This window comes from Pleurodeles waltl, chromosome 6, assembly GCF_031143425.1.
Source record: "Pleurodeles waltl isolate 20211129_DDA chromosome 6, aPleWal1.hap1.20221129, whole genome shotgun sequence".
NCBI classification, from domain to species: domain Eukaryota; kingdom Metazoa; phylum Chordata; class Amphibia; order Caudata; family Salamandridae; genus Pleurodeles; species Pleurodeles waltl.
Window position 1 is genome coordinate 950,192,286 of NC_090445.1, and position 14,895 is coordinate 950,207,180.

Here is a 14,895-nt window from a genome sequence, read left to right on the forward strand (position 1 = left end):
CATTCATTCTTTGCTTTAGCTTGTGAAATACATCTCTTTCCTGGTACACTCACAGCCCATAAATGAAACGTATGTTTGAGCCGCATTACCATCATCTATTGACATCAAAGCAGCACTAATTTACAAGATCAAGTTGTGTTTTATAAGTTTGAGCAGCTGTTGTGTCAACAAATGACGGTAATGTGTAGCAAATATTATATAACTCAGGGCCACTGTATGTTTAACTTGCATTCCACATGTCCAAAAAGATTGCATGCAGTATATCATCAAATCTGCTACTGTCACCACAGAACATTTAAATGTGCAAATTACTCTGAATTGTACTCACCAACAGGGCCACCAATCACCACACCCAGGTGGTCCAGCAGGTCTTGCTCTCTGGCAACAAGGTCAGCCCAGCGATGCATACGTTGGTGGTCGTTGCGCAGTGTGTTGAAAATTCTCCTCAGATGGTACAGCACCTTGGACCACCTGAACCTCCTCCCCTCATTGTGATACCCCTGTACCACCCTGCCACCAGCCCCAATCATCAGTGGGAGGAAGTGGCACACCAGCCAAATGAATGCTCTCAGCTCCTCCTCCCCCATTCTCCCCGGATGTGGCCTACCCAACAAGGCCAAAATAATAGTAATAGCAAAGGGTACAGAGGAAAATACAGGGAAAGGAGGGAGGAAAATGAAAATAAAGTAACCCACAAACAGCCCAACTATCCCCAAACTAACAATACTCACTACACACTCCCAACAGTACAAAGACAAAATTAGACACCAAATATGACCAAAACACATCTACACTGAACAACTGAGACAATTACTAAAACAACAGATGACAGATAGGATGGCTCACAAGGGACAAAAGCTCAATTCGGACAGACAAAACTCTCAGCACAGCCACACAGTCCAGAAAAATCACAGACTGCAAAGTGAAAGTGAAAGTGAAAGTACACCCACTGTATCATTTCTGTAAACAGGATATCCTATTACATCACTTCCATCACTTGCATTGTGTGTTTCAGTGTTTGGCCACATGTGGCAGACCACACTACTGTGGACCATAATACTCATGTTTTTGTACTGGATGAGCACTCTTAACTGACGCAACAGCTACCCAAACATTTTGGATGAAAATTGGTATTACCGAGTTTGAGCAGGTGTGTGACAATAGAGGATATCAAGGCTACGCATGTTTGAGCCGCATTACCATCATCTATTGACATCAAAGCAGCACTAATTTACAAGATCAAGTTGTGTTTTATAAGTTTGAGCAGCTGTTGTGTCAACAAATGACGGTAATGTGTAGCAAATATTATATAACTCAGGGCCACTGTATGTTTAACTTGCATTCCACATGTCCAAAAAGATTGCATGCAGCATATCATCAAATCTGCTACTGTCACCACAGAACATTTAAATGTGCAAATTACTCTGAATTGTACTCACCAACAGGGCCACCAATCACCACACCCAGGTGGTCCAGCAGGTCTTGCTCTCTGGCAACAAGGTCAGCCCAGCGATGCATACGTTGGTGGTCGTTGCGCAGTGTGTTGAAAATTCTCCTCAGGTGGTACAGCACCTTGGACCACCTGAACCTCCTCCCCTCATTGTGATATCCCTGTACCACCCTGCCACCAGCCCCAATCATCAGTGGGAGGAAGTGGCACACCAGCCAAATGAATGCTCTCAGCTCCTCCTCCCCCATTCTCCCCAGATGTGGCCTACCCAACAAGGCCAAAATAATAGTAATAGCAAAGGGTACAGAGGAAAATACAGGGAAAGGAGGGAGGAAAATGAAAATAAAGTAACCCACAAACAGCCCAACTATCCCCAAACTAACAATACTCACTACACACTCCCAACAGTACAAAGACAAAATTAGACACCAAATATGACCAAAACACATCTACACTGAACAACTGAGACAATTACTAAAACAACAGATGACAGATAGGATGGCTCACAAGGGACAAAAGCTCAATTCGGACAGACAAAACTCCAGCACAGCCACACAGTCCAGAAAAATCACAGACTGCAAAGTGAAAGTGAAAGTACACCCACTGTATCATTTCTGTAAACAGGATATCCTATTACATCACTTCCATTCTCAAATGTGGTACGTTTTTATTATGATGCTTGAACATTTTATGACGGTTATGGACTTTGGGTCAAAAAATGTTTACGCAAATGCTGCAAAATTTGCCCTCATTCATACTTCCATATATTTTTAATTGGTAACCAATTTCATGGGGTATAGTGTAGGAATTACCGCTCGGGCCCAATGGATGTATAATGGCTGTGAGCGTCATTTTTCAACGCATATGTGGCAAAATGTGATGCATATGCGTCTTTTTAGACACGTTTGCGTCAAAATATCTGTCTTTAACTGTGTTTATGTCATTTCTATCATTTTTAACATACATGAAAGCTGTAACTGTACAGAGATAGGCTTTTTGACCCTGCATTGTGTGTTTCAGTGTTTGGCCACATGTGGCAGACCACACTACTGTGGACCATAATACTCATGTTTTTGTACTGGATGAGCACTCTTAACTGACGCAACAGCTACCCAAACATTTTGGATGAAAATTGGTATTACCGAGTTTGAGCAGGTGTGTGTCAATAGAGGATATCAAGGCTACGCAACTTAATACATCCACGCATGGCCTGTGTGTTTATGTCTGTGAATTGACTATTTCAGTTGTTGGTGGGCCTCTGTGTGAACGTCACAAGACGTGCTTTCATTAGTGTGCTTGTACGCATGTGTTGTAAATGTAGATAACCCTCAGATGCTATTCAGTGTGGAAATGAGTCAGGACATGTGTTTGTCATACATGTAGCATCTAATGCTGTTTGAACTTCCCTAATTTTTGGGACAAAACATCTCCGATGACAAACTATGCACAGGATAGATAGAGGACGGTTGATAATGACAATGTTACAAGAGTAAGCCATCACATGTACTGGAATGTTGGATACCACTTCCTGGTCACTTGTTTGTATACTACCCAAGAGTCAGGCATTTGAAAATGCTATGTAATGTAGGTACAGTGTTTGTTACGCAGAGTACCAAAACCAATCCAAACTTTTAGACATAAATGACCTATGTTTCTGTTATGGCAGTGGAGGACCAGCAGACCAAGCTGCATGTGTTCACATATTTCCAGTGGTTAAATGCACAAAGGTGTCCAGTTCAAGTGTGTGGCCATGTGTACCCTGTGTCATTATTGGCCTCCATGTTGTCACAGTTACGTGCAGTTCTAATCTTGAATCAGTGGAGCCATTCCCTGCATTAACAGAGTACCCTTCAAAGCAGAATTAACCGAAAGCCAAAGAGGAATTGACAACACACATGGGGATAGTCCAGCTATGGCACTGCAGAGGTTTTATGAGGCTGACAACAGGGCAAACTTGGTGTGCTCACAAACTTAATGGATCAGTAATTAGAAACTGTCAGGTTTCATCACAACATTTGTACACAGGGTGGCCTCTGAAATTCCCACTGCAACAGGGAACATCAGTGCCCCTGTGCTGATTAATCTCACAGCTAGTCACCACGCAAGCACCATCATTGGTTTGCAGCCAATGTGAATCTGTGTGTGAACCGTCAGTGCACAAACATGTTTTGTCCTTTCATGCACATTAGCAAACATTGTTTGCTGTGCTGGAGGCACCATACCCAATCCATGGATTCAGCCATGATACACTGTCACTGTTTGTCACTCATGCATACATGAAACCCAGAAAAGGGATAGGGCCAGGATTAGGCTATTAGAATACATGTCCCAGACCATGATACAATAAGTAAACTGATTACACTATACAATCTATTTGAGGATTCATCGTAGACCTACCAGACACAATACTCCAGGAGGAAAAAGAGGGCATGGAAAGCACCTATGAGACAAATGTAGCCACACAGAACCTCTATGGTAACACAAAGACAGAAACCAATCAGGCCAACAGGATTAAAGCTCTATCAGGAAGTAACATGAACAAGGCAAATGCACAGTGAGCAGACTCTGACTGGGAAAAGCTGGAACAACATTGTGGAAACTAAAAACTGTATTTGTGCTGTGGGCTGCAACATTACACAATAACCCAAGGCCTGTGTTAGACAAGTGATTTATACGGCAATGCACAACAAGGAAATACATAAAATGGCAGCTTCTAAGCTGTTCCAGGCAGCAGCAATGGCTGTGCGGGTTCTAATGGCTGGTCTGCATGGAAGTGCTCACAGGTGTGTGCAGCTTCAGTCTCTCACAAGTCCTGCTGGTGAGAATCCAGTTCAAAGGGCCAACAGTACCGTTCACATGGGAAGCAATGGACAGGTGATTACAGGTCCTACAGACTACCAGGCAGTGCATTTTCGGACATGAAGTCCATGCAGACAGATGAACTAGGACTATGGCATGCCATACTAAAGAGGGAAGCACACTGGAGTCAGAATGTGAGTCTGAGTATCTGTAGATGAAGGATTATCAGGGTACAAATAGTCCATTTACAGGGCCCCCTAGAGAAGAGTGGGGAGAAACTGAAAACATGCCTGTGGCAGGACTTATAACCTGGGATGGCATGCACAGGGTATGTCTTGTGAGCAATGCTTGTCATACCTGGGGCACTTGTGATATCCATTTTCAGCTTAGATGGACTTCTTGTCACACATGCTCCTTGCAGAGATAGATGATGTCACACTTACTGCTGTCAAGGGTCTGGTCATACATTCCTCTTACCAATGCAATAGCACATCCACTGTCTCATGTATGAAGCTTATGATTGATGGTGTCTTAGTTGTGTGCCATATGATGCAATGAACCATGTTGCCAACATGGATGTGTGCTATAGCTGTGTTACTCTGATATTGCCCTTCAAATGTGGAATAGACAGGATATAGGTCATTTCCACTGTGTGTGAAGTGGGGTCTACATTCATACCCATCAAATGTAATGTGGCCTTTTCATTATCCTAATCTGTATATCTACAATGCTCAATGAGGCTAAACTCTGATTATGATTCCTAGGGATCATGTGATGCATAAATAATTACCCGGACCATGATTTAGTGATGAAGTGAGGTGTTCAATGACATATGGTAAGACAGTGGTGATGGTGAGTAGAGTTAAAAGAAGTTTTGTACAATGTGTTGTCTCTGACGCAATCCTGCTGCAGTGTTTGGATGCCCCCCCCTCATGTTGATGGACAACATCCTCCTCTTCAGGCATTTGTGACTCTGGTTCATAGAGGGGAATGTTCTTCCTTACACATATGGTTTGCAGGATGGCACAGGTCAAAATGATCTTGCAGACCATTTCAGGTGAATGTAAGAGGCTGCCTCCGGTGATGTTGAGTCACCTGAATCGTGACTTCAGGATGCCAAAAGTCCTCTCTACTATGGTGTGTGTCCTCCGATGTGCCTCATTATAGGTACACTCCAATGCTGTGCTTCGGTTGGCAAATGGGGTTATGATCCATGGCTGGATCCCATACCCCTGATCAGCTGAAAGAGAAAATGAGTGAAAAATATTTTGATGTAGCTTGCACCATGATTATCACTTTACATTGCAGTTGTTATCTTGTGTTGTCTGTGACTCATCTGTGTTTGTGTTATTGTGTCAAATCCTAGGCTTCTAGGATGTACTATCAGCATTGGGTTATTTAATTATCTAAACTGGTGTTTGGCTGATTGACCGGATATCAGCTGTATTTTTGTACACTTGCAGTACATTGTGTACTCCCATGCATTTTGTCATGTGAAAGAAGTGTCCATGTGTCTTCACTGGGGGTGACATGATACTTCCACACACAGAATTGATTCCACTGTGGTGGTAACACGGTTGCACTATATGACCTGAACATCCCATCCAATTCAACATATGTAATAGCATGTGAAAAACAACAGTGAGGCCCTTTGATTTGGCTAGGTGACAATGTACAACACATCTCCATAAGTTGGCAGCACTGAAGTGTTGACAATTGAAAATGCACAACTATCCCATGTGTGACAAGTGCTAGGCAAACCTATTTTTGTGCCCTCACCGAGTTGGCTCAAGTGTAAACGTGTACCTACAATTCTGAACCTGCTCCAGGTAAGCTGGCTAACTTGGTTGTGGGGCGTGAAGGTTTTAATCTAAGAAGGTCCATTTGCCTGTTCATCTGTTATGTATATGTGCAAATGACTCATTTCGTATGTGTAGCAGTGTGCATTTTGCATTAGTGTCACATCAATATGTGTTCTTAGCGCAGTCCACTTGCTTATTGGTAGTGGGCAGGAGTGATGTGAGATGTTGGTACTGCCTCAATACTTCCGTGTCACCTTCATTAGAGTCATCATCATCATCATGCTAGGTGTCTCATGGTGTTTGACCTGCAGTGAAACACATTACCCACCCCTTACACAGTACGTATTGCTTGGAAGGGTATGTGATTGAGTGTTATTGATGTGATATTGTAAGATTCATCTTCCAAGTTGTACTGCCAGTAAAGGCCATGTCATTGTCACTGTGTGGTTTTAACTTGGTCCCTTGTGGCTCTGGTGTGACATCTGTTGTTTTTTGCATCCGTCATTTGTCCATAGGTTTGTATCCCATTGGGTCAGGATACCAAACATGACTAGCAGTGTCACAAACTCAGTGTCTTCCTGGCCATATGTCAATGTTAGTGATGTATGTGTTGTGTGTCCTACAGGGTTGCAGTGCAGTGTGTATATTACTAGGTTTCTGTACTTACCAACATGTAAGCCATTGCCATATCATACATCCTGGAAGTGTTGATTGATTGTGCAGTGGCGGAAGATGAATTAATCATTTACACTCCCAGGATACTTTGCCACGATTTTGGTGATCAATCCCCGGTGATCCACAATGGCCTGCACATTGATGTAGTGTGTGTGCTTCCTGTTGTGGTATAGATGCTCCGTTGCAGCAGGTGGGACAATCCTGACATGTGTGCAGTCAATGGCAGCAAGCATGTGTGAGAAGCTGTTGATTTGGTAGAAGCCCTGTTTGGTCTCCTGCTGCTTCTGCTGTGTGTTGGGGAAGCTGATGTGGCAGGATGTGAGGGAGATGATAGTATCCAGTGTCTTGGGAAGGAAGGCAGAGAATGAGGGCTGTGAGATCCCGGCAACCAGGGCACCAGTTGTTTGAAAAGAGCCACTTGCCAACATGTGGAGGACAGCTAGCAGCTTGGTCTCTGGTGGAATGGTGTCTGCAAGCTGGGTGCCAATTGTGGCTCAATGTTGCGCAGCAGCTGCGATATGGCTTGCCAGTTTAGTCTGTACCTCTGTATGATGTCATGTTCCCTGAGGCCCAGAAGGGTTGTCCTGGTCCGGAATATCCTCTCCTGCCTTCGGCGTTGCCTTTGGGGTGCCTGTTGGTGTGGTGGAAGCTGCTGCTGTTGGTTCTGTGCTCTGCGTCTTCGTACATGCTGGATGAATAGCACCTCCATGTCTTCCTTTTGGAGCTCTGATGTTGCTTCTGCATGTTTTCCTTAAGTACTGGTGTGTTTGCCCCATTTTAACGCCTGCCCTGACCCAGGCATTCATTTTTGACGCAAAACCGGCTGTGTGCCATTTTCCGCCTCCACCTCCCAGCCCTACGGCATTTTTGCGCAGTTGGATAAATATGGCGCACAGGTGTTTAAGTCATTTTTTGGATGGGAACGCCTACCTTGCATGTCATTAACGCAAGGGAGTTTCACGCATCCAGAAAATGATACACATGGTGGAAAGCATAAATATGGTGTTAGGTTTGTGCCGAATTTGCGTCAAAACTTTTCATGCAAATTCAGTGCAAACAGAGCATAAATATGCCCCTATGTTTTTGAGAGAATTTCAGCCCCTCTGTCCATGGGCTGACCCACCCAGAGGTCATCTTAATACTTGTCCTACTTCAAAACGGGGCAATGTTTTAGCTTGCTGCAGCATACCATATGCAGCAGAGGGTTAACCCACTTAGCTATCTTCACTGAAGAGAGGGCATTCTGCCATTTCACAAGTAGAACATCCTCACCCGAAGTAGTTGTCTGTAATATTGTGGACTACTATGGCAATATGTACTTTTTTGAGACCCAAAAACATTTGCTTTTAGGCAATTTGTTTTAGACTGATGACGGATTAGAAACCTTCCAAGAAATATTTGCCCAAAGCATGAATTTGGGGTGTGGGAGTTATGGATCTTCGAGGGTAATTAATTAATATAGAATGATTTCCCATCCCTGAGGTAGCAATCAGGCCAAGACCTCCTTTCCAAAGAAAGTGTAGTGATGGCACATTAGGGCTTGATTAGAGGCTCCATTATTTAAATGCACATTTTTAACGTATCTTTTCTTTTCTGTCGGTAGCCTTGTACAAGGCTTGTTGTTTATGTGATAATGTATTAAGAAATCATATCACATGTTGTGTACACTCTGTTCAAGGATATGCACACAGAACATGATGCTTGAACATTTTGATTGCTAATGGAGACAGCTCCACTTATGTAGACATAGTACAGCTCTGGGTCTGGACATTTGACACAGTGTCGCTCAAGTGGTGCTTGTGTTACAAAAACGGAATGTACGCCATATGTAGCAGAGGAACTTGGCACACATGCAGGCTTGTCCTGGAACTTGGTACGCACCTAGTGCCAAAGATGCAGCATGACTGAATCTGATGCATACCCTGAATCTGACCTCTACCAGTCACAGGACTCATAGCCTATACAACACAAGACTGGCTTCTTGCCGTCTTGCTATATCTTACTGAGGTATGGGGGCTTTGGGCTTTCCCAACAGATCTCACATTGTGTGCTCCCACTCTATGCTCTAAGCAATGTATTTAGTTACTGATAGGATTATACCAACACATTCACAAAACCCTCTTTTTCACCATCTTTGTAATGCCGGTAACCATGCTTTGTCTCGTTTGATTAATAGCTCATGTTTAAATGCAAGAATAAGATTTTTGCACGAAATGTTCTAAGCAACATTTTCGCATTCTTTCTTGTGTCTAATATTGTGTACTATACATCGAAAAGAAAGGGAAGATTTGTTTCCAAAATTTCCTTGGGAATCTGAGTAGTCATGTTTGAAGTTGTAGAACACATCTGTTTCTCTGTTGTGTTGGGGTTGAAACGGGGCTTTGTGAGCTAGTTAGGAGTTGTGTGAACATTTCCTGGTGGTACATCTAGACCTAGTCCCTAAACCCTGATGTTTATGTTGAACAAATACACAGTCCTACTTTATTCATAGGAATCAAATAAAAAAAGTGTATTATATGGAGAATGTAATCCTGTTAGTTTGCCTTATTGTGTGCGCTTCAAGTTGATTTATTACTTTCCCTTGTAGGTATTCCAGGTTGCAGCTCTTTGCAGACTTCAGACAGAAAATAAATGTTATTTCTTTATTGATTAATTTGTTTGCCTGTCTCTGTTACTTGTTCGCTACATTCTGGTTTGCCCAGAATTGCTTTTTATTGTCTTTTTTCAGCGCAATTCATACCCATGGCATTTTTATTGTATTAACATTTCCCTGATTACCTCTGCATTCTACCTAGGACAAAGTATTAAAAGAAGAAGGTTTGAGCTGGAAAGAGCATTTGTTGCCCAGGCCATAACTAAAATAACAGAGGAGTGCAATGAGGCAGGTTCTGATACTGAGACTCATCTGAAGGAGAGTATCATTGATCAGAATGTGGAAATTATTTTCTAGTTTGTGAAGTTCTATCTGATGATGACTTGTCTTTTAGTTATTCTGTTGAGCACGTCATGACAGCTGTGATGTCCCTGTGCAAGCACAATCTATGTACCTTAGAGATAGTGGCAGTATAGCCCAATACATTAGGGACTCCTCTTTGCATCTCAAATTCTGCAAGAAGCCAAAGATCTGGCTCTTCAAATAAATCTGAAAGGTCCCACACCTTCACACCTGCTCAAAATGCCTGGATAATCTCATGGGTAATTAGCACAGTATACAAGTCTACATAACATAACATAACATAACATAACATAATCTAAAATAACATAACATACCATACCATACCATAACTTACCAAAACATAATGTGACATGACAAAATAACAAATCAATAGAGTGTAGGCAGGTTTTCATGGATGACAGGGAGAATCCTCACTTGGCAGCCTTCTTATAGATTCTAGTTACAAATGTTCCCATTTACTGCTGGATTTAAAGTCAATAGTACAAAGTATTGCTTGCTTTTACTGAATGAGGTCTTTTCCTTGGGGAAATCCTGCACCAAACAAATTTGGGTACCAAATAGTTTTTAAGGGAAAATGTAGACATTCTTCAGTGTCATTCTAGGGCACACAAGTGGACTCCCACTTTACTTGGAGAGCTGAAAGATTGTTGGCTCTTACAACCCCATGCCACTAGCGCACACACCAACAGTACAATCTTACTGATCTACTTCTGTGGTTTGGGAAACAGAGCTTTGCATCAATCATGATAAGATTCTACAACCTATTCTGCATTTCAATTAATACTATGTTGTTTTGCCCCTTGACCAACCAGATGACAGTTTAATAAAAATGTGGCCTGTCGTAGAAGATTTGACAGTCAAATTTCCAGGAATTTATACACCTGTGAAGTGGGTGAATGTTGACAAGTCATTGATTCTGTTCAGGGAGTACAGACCAAGCAAAGGAACATATTATGACATAATGATGTACATTTTGAACGAGTGCTTTACTGGATATGTATACAGCCTGACAGCATATACTTGGAAAAACTCCATTATACATACTGGAGGTTGCCCTTCTGTATTAGGAATTATTGATAAGATTGTATGAGAGCTTGCACAATCACACCTTCATAAAATTTCTAAACTTTATCTGAACATTTTCTATACAGGGGTCCAATGATTCAGCGAGCTGTGTCAAGTTGACACTGTGGCTTTTGGTACAGTTCACAGTCACAACAAATGAACCTGTTTGTAAGAAGCTTAAAAAAAGGCAGAGTACTGTGTTGCATTGCAACAACCTCCTCTCTGTGAAATTCTCAGCAAGGTAGCAAGTATATGTGCTCCTTATAGCAAACAATGAGAGAACTTCTCCGGTCATAGTTAGGTTCAACTGCAGAAGTTCACAAGCCCAACTGTATAATAGATTACAACAAGTACATAGGTGGAGAAGATAAAAATGACCAAGCTCTTCAACCATATAATGTAATGTAATGTAAATGAACTTAGTTAGCACAGACCATTACCTATGTGGCTTTCTAGGTGCTGACTTATAAATACAACAGATAGAGGGCATCAGAAGGCAATACTACACACATGGATACAGCCATGTATAATACAGCCATGTATTTAGTAGTTTTCAATAGACCCACAAAGATGCTTTTTTTACTCAAGTTGAGAGGCATATTGTACCATAATTTGGACAATACTGCTCCTCCCAAAGTTATATATCCTATCTAAGGACATTTAAAAGAGAATCTCCCTTGAAATTTCTGCTAGGCCACATTTGTAAAGTGAGAATTTTTTACATACTGGGTTTTTACTTTGATCCTGAAATGCCTTATGAACTGCAAACAATTATTAAAAGTAATACCCTGCACCACTGACAACTTTCAGGTGTCATAGATTGTTTTATGTCAAATTTGAGTCTAACTGCTGTGTTTTGCATCAACTGAAGTATCCTTCCATCTCATTACGCTAATCCAGTCTCAATGATAAAAAAGCAAAACAGACTCATTAGCCTCTTTAAAAAACATATTTGATACAGTGAGTCCTCTGTCACTGTGTTGACCTGTTGTTTCATTGTAAATGTTGCATCAAATTTTACTCATAGATTCTTGACAACCTAGAATAAACAAAGACTTGTCCTAAAGAAGGCGACCCAAACAGATGGTTCCAAAATGATGCATTAAAGAACAGTGCCAAAATCTTAGTTTTATCCACATTTAGCTTCAGCTGGTTATAAGTCATCCATTGTTGTCCCTTTGGCATGCAGTTGCACATGTTTTCCTCCATTTTGTTGAGTTCCCCATCAATCATAAAAATGATTTAAGTGTTGGCCACATGCATTAGGCAGTAAGGCCAAATCAATGTATTAAATATGCCAGTAAAGTCCATTTACATTTAGAAGAGCAAAGATGAAAGGACCAAGCGCTGTGGTACTTCAGAATTAATTCATTTTTTCTTGAAATTGTAAGAACTTGACATGATCTGGAATGAGTCGTTGTTGAACAAGCTCCTCAACCAAGCATGGACTGTGCCTCTGATCCTAAGCCATCAAGACTGTCAGGCAAAAACTGATTGTGAACAGTATCAAAGTCTGCTAATATGTAAACCATAATCCTGGTACTGGAATGACTTTCCCTGCATATATCTTCAAGTTGCCCAGCACTGCTGTGACTATATCATCAATGCTTCACCCAGCACAAAAGCCAGCCTGCATATGATGCAGCAGATTTTGTGATGTCACAAAGGATGATATGTGGTTGAAAACAGCAGCTCCAGTACTTTAGCATTAATAAAATGTTGGATACTGGCCTGGCACTTTGCACATTGTCTGGGCTTACAGATGACTTTTTAACTACGGCCAATTGTGTGCTTTTCTTTAACTCTTCCAAGACACGCCCATTTCTTAGCAATAAGCTAATGATTTGTGTGGTGATGTGAGTACCAAAGCATTTCTTTTAAGGACTAGGCAGAAATGATATCAGTGTCAGAACCTGATGGCTTACAACTTTTTTTAGGGTTGTGTATTTTTCCAGCTACAAGAAGAAATGGTTCAGACTCTCTAAGACTTCTGAACTATGCTCTATATAAAAATCTGTTCTCTGGAAGGGATCCATAATGGTCTTCAGCTAAGATTTTAAGCTTGCTCTTCCATTATCAAAACATTTGCAGATCTATTACAATAATCTCTGACAGTGGTTCTATCTCCAGGCTTGGAATGTCTTTCAGGCCTTTGATAGTCAGGAAATTGCTTTAAATATATTTGGTCTATTTACATTTTTGTTAGAGTAATAGCCTGCATGTATGCCTATTATTTTCAGCTTGGTCATGCCTACACTCTAATTCATGTTTTTGCAAGAGTTCCCCATGTATCTAACCACAAAGAGAGAGAGGGAGAAAAGTAATTCCAACTCTTCATCCTCCAACAGTAGACACCTATAAACACATTCTGTACTTGGCAAAAAGGTTTTTGTACAGAGCAAGAAATGTGTCCTGTTTCTAAAGACTCAAAGACTGAAACTTAAATCCCGACTTCCTGGATGAGGAAGCCTCTCATACAATATGTGGTGTGCGTCTTCACTGGCTTTCTCACCACACCCTGCTAGGATGATAATAGTAGGGTACAGTGATGTGAGGAAAACACTGCAGGTTAAAAGGTTGATGCTGATCCTTGATGAAGGCATGACTATTGCAGCCGTCCTCCTTGAATTTGACCATGATGTATACACTGACTCATATCTGGGCTTGTACATTCAACAAGGTGAAGGTAGGTAACCCTTGTCTCATATGCATAGAGCTGTACATTTGGGTAGAGTAAGGATTCACCTATTACAGCCCTGATGAATGTCCTTTACCATTTTCAGGCAGAATGTCACCAGGCAAATGGATGTAGAGGCCATAGTGCAGATAAAATCTCTCTTATAGCTTTTAACCATGCCTAGGGTACCTACCAATAAAGTAAAATCCTCCATGTTTATCCTAGAGCTTTTATATAGCTAGATCTCTCATTTATCCAGGAAATATTTTTTATCAGGTACTCCTTCACAACACAAGTAGAGTCCACTCTGGTAGTATCATCTTACCAGGGAGGGGTGAGGAAGTGATTGAACTTGCCTTTTTGACCCTTCGACTTGCTTTCCCTAATGTGTGATATTTTGGGGTATATTTACAAGAAACTGGTGCATCAGTGTTGATGCGTCAGTTTTATTGCATCGTCCCTGCTCCACCTAATGACATCATAGGTGTGCCATATTTACAATAGGGTGCGCCATGGCGGTTGTTAGACAATATCATCAGAATTGTTGACGCTAGTGCAGAAAAGTGCAAGGAGGCCCATAGGTTTCTATGCATGTGTCATTTTAAAGCCTGTTTTGAGCTGACGTTAAAAATGATGCCAAAAATGACACAGTGAAATCTTGCAAAGGAAGATCCTCGTGCATACATTATGGCAGGAGAAGGCATAATGTAGTGCAAGATGGGTGCAGAGTGGCGCAATGCAAGCATTGCACCACTTTGTAAATGCGGGACAGCAAAAAAGCCTTCCTAACACCACATTGTAAATATGCCCCTTATTTCCCAACAAAATGATAGTCTTAAGAGATCTGTCCACATCAATGCAAACTTGGTTCCTATGATACATAAATTATTATCACTACATATAATAGCCAGCCTGTAACTATAATTGTGAGTAGTCTGTATCTTCAAGGTATTTGAGTTACACAGATTCTTTAACCTTTGTCAGAACTGAGTTGGACGCTACATCAAAATGAAGTTTCCAGTCTCCCTGGACTATATTTTAAACTTTGTCTCAAGAAGGAGAGCTAAATAATGGTTCAATCACTCCAAAGTAGATTGAGGGTAGCTTTTCAAAAGTCTTTAAAATGAGAATTTATGCCAAACACTTTTTCGATGAGCCACTCTATTTAACTTGGAGAATTTCAAGACCAGCAATAACATCTTCTACTACCTTTGTATATTTTGTTGACTGCTTTATAATTATCACTAGATCATACCCTCACTTTTCGTTTCAATGAGTGGAGATTATTTGGTAGTCTGGTGGCAGTAAAGATCTGATTTATATCTTGGCAGTCGGGCCGACTTCCGATAGGACAATGGAATAATTTACTTTGTTGCCCTGGCAGAGGTCCTGACTGCAAAACTATAAAATGTCAGTTGAACCAATGGAAATTTCAAGCGTTCATAGAAAGCACCAGGAAGGGGGTTCCTGT